This window comes from Triticum aestivum, chromosome 7A, assembly GCF_018294505.1.
Source record: "Triticum aestivum cultivar Chinese Spring chromosome 7A, IWGSC CS RefSeq v2.1, whole genome shotgun sequence".
NCBI lineage: Eukaryota > Viridiplantae > Streptophyta > Magnoliopsida > Poales > Poaceae > Triticum > Triticum aestivum.
In genome coordinates this window covers 708,706,967-708,710,409 of record NC_057812.1, presented here as the reverse complement: position 1 = coordinate 708,710,409, position 3,443 = coordinate 708,706,967, and positions in this window count along the sequence as shown.

Here is a 3,443-nt window from a genome sequence, read left to right as displayed (position 1 = left end):
GATTGCAGAGCGGACATCTAGGACTTTCCAATATTCTAGCTCCCAGAATATAGATTTCTTCTTCCACATGGCTGCGTGCCCGTCAGCTCCCTTTGGAACTGATTGTCCGCCAGGACCCTTTCCAAAGATGACTTTCAAATCCTTGACCATATCAAATACCTCAGCACCAGTGCGTTCCGCAGGCTTCGGCCGGTGATCTGCCTTGCCGTTGTAATGCTTGCCTTTCTCTTACTGGATGAATTTTCGGAAGAAATCGACGATGCCCAAGGTACACGTTCTTCTTACAATTTGGCAAATGTACACTTTCAGTCTCATGTAAGCAGTGCGTGCATGCATTGTATCCCTTATTTGACAGTCCCGAAAGGTTACTAAGAGCAGGCCAATCGTTGATGGTTACGAAAAGCAACGCTCGTAGGTCAAATTCCTCTTGTTTGTGCTCATCCCACACACGGACACCACCCCACAGCTGTAAAAGTTCATCAACTAATGGCCTTAGGTACACATCGATGTCGTTGCCGGGTTGCTTCGGACCTTGGATGAGCACTGGCATCATAATGAACTTCCGCTTCATGCACAACCAAGGAGGAAGGTTGTAGATGCATAGAGTCACGGGCCAGGTGCTATGGCTGGAGCTCTGCTCGCCAAAAGGATTCATGCCATCCGTACTTAGAGCAAATCTTATGTTCCTTGCGTCAGCTGCAAAGTCTTTGAACCATCTGTCGATCTTTCTCCATTGCGTTCCATCTGCGGTGTGTCTCAACTCCCCGTCCGACTTACGGTCCTCTTTGTGCCATCGCAACAACTTGGCATGCTCTTTGTTCCTGAACAGACGTTTCAACCGTGGTATTATAGGAGCATACCACATCACCTTGGCGGGAACCCTCTTCCTGGGTTTCTGGCCCTCAACATCGTCACCAGGGTCATCGCCTCTGATCTTATAACGCAATGCAGTGCATACCGGGCATTCATTCAAATTCTCGTATTCACCGCGGTAGAGGATGCAGTCGTTGATGCATGCATGTATCTTCAGAACCTCTAAACCTAGAGGGCAGACAACCTTCTTTGCTTCGTACGTACTGGCGGGCAACTCGTTATCCTTTGGAAACATATTCTTCAATATTTTCAGCAAGTTTTCAAATGCCGAGTCAGCTACACCTGCCTCTGCCTTCCATTTCAGCAAATCCAGTGTGCAGCCCAGCTTTTTCAGACCATCATCGCATCCGGGGTACAGCGCCTTTCTATGATCCTCTAACATGCGATCCAAATTCTCCCTCTCCTTTTCAGTTTCACAGCGTCTCCGTGCATCAGCAATGGTCCGACCAAGATCATCAACGGGATCATCACGTGCCTCTTCTTCACCTTCCCCTTCACCTTCAGCATCCTCCATGAAAGTATCACCGAAATGAGCAAGATAGCTTTCATCGATGAAATCATCCCCTTCTTCATCTTCTTCCATTATAACCCCTCTTTCTCCATGCTTGGTCCAACAATTATAGCTTGGCATGAAACCGTGCCGAAGCAGCTGCATGTGAACATCTCTTGAGGAAGAGTAACCCTTCTGATTCTTACAGATAACACATGGACAGATAACAAAACCCCCCTGCTTGTTCGCATTAGCCACTACGAGGAAATCTTTCAAACCCGTAGTGAACTCGCCGGAGAGTCGGTTACCGTACATCCATTGCCGATTCATCTGCATTATTATAATATAAAATATATAATTAACCATCATGCATTTGTTAAACTAACTAGCTACAAACAATATAAATTAAACAATGAACTGCACACATGCATATTTTATCAATGACACACATGCATGAAAGGTTCAAGTTGCTAACCGCGATCGAGGAGGAAAAAATAAATGAGGAACCTCAAGTGTGGCTCCAACACTTCATATCATGTTTGTTTCACCCTCTTAGGGCATTTCATCAAACACCTTGTGTGCATAAGAGGAACCAAAAGCAAACCTACACCCCCTTGTGAAGCTTGTGAAGAGAAGTGGCACCAAATGGCTAAGTGAGCGTGCTGAACTGGTATATATAGGGGAGGAGCTTTAGTCACGGTTGGCCTGGCCAACCGCGACTAAAGGCCTTTGCGCACCTTTAGTCGCGGTTGGCCTGGCCAACCGCGACTAAAGCCCCTCACGTGCACCAGCTGGCCACCGAGCGCCCTGGGCCCAGGCCTTTGGTCGCGGTTCGTCTGCCGAACCGCGACTAAAGACTTCATTAGTCGCGGTTCCTACAGTTTCGCGACTAATGGGGCTGGACGGAAGCCTCTTTTTCTACCAGTGAACATGTGTAAAACTGAAACTCGATTGTCTATTTTTGGAAACAATCAGGTCGGTTAGACATGGTAGAATATACTGCCGTGGTCAGAGGATGTTTGTTGTGGGCAAACAACTGCATGAAGCAGCACAATATCTAGAAATTGTTCAGAATGTTGGCTGAATTAATATGTTTGTAATAGGTACGCTAAAGAATCCATTTTACAGTAGTTAGAATCTAGTACAGAAGGATCAATGTATCATATGAAGTTAAACACTAAATCTGTTTTTAGCAATCAATTCCATAGAATCTAGGTATGTTCACGTGTAGCCTATAAAAGATTTTCATATAATATTCATAAACCAATGGCAGATGATTTAAGAAGTCAAATTAGAAACTTCATATATCAAAAATGTAAAGGGAACACTTTAGACAGTTTGCCTTCAACACCAATATAAATTATGTATAAATGGTGTGATGAAAATAGTAAACGTAAAAATAAAAAAGTTAGACTTGATTGATATCATTACTGTTGCTTCATGGAACTCCATTCTCGATCTTGGAAAACCAAGACGCCTCCTTTCATATCACACATGCAAAGAAGATATTAGATAGCGGTCTCACACTTGATTGAATTCACCACCAGTTAAATTTGCTGAATTTGCTCGTCACAACTATAAGAAAAGGTAAACACATGAATGAGATAAAAATTCTAGACTGCCATTTAATTAAAATCCAAGATAATATTCTCAAGGTAAGGAAAAACTAATGCACGATATAGTCCACTGAAATGCAGTTGTAAAGTAGCTTAATAATTCCATGATTTGTGTGCTTCGGCGTGCTTGCTCGCTTACTATAGAATGTTCTTTGATTTCATCTAGTAATTTCTCAAGTGAACAATATGCATGGAATAAAAACTGAATCACGTTAAATACTTAGTCCTTGAATCAAGTCAAAGTTTCTGTACGCAATACCATGATGTATCTCAGTCCACTTTCTCTACCAGCCGAGAACTCATAATATTAGATGTATGTAAAATGTGGCAAAATGTTAACTTAAATAGCCTGAAGTAACTGTTATCACACACCAACTATACGTGCTGTCAATGCTTGCCCATAATGTACACCGGCACCATTTTTCTGTTTTCAAAACAAAATAGATGGAAGAAATGAATATTAG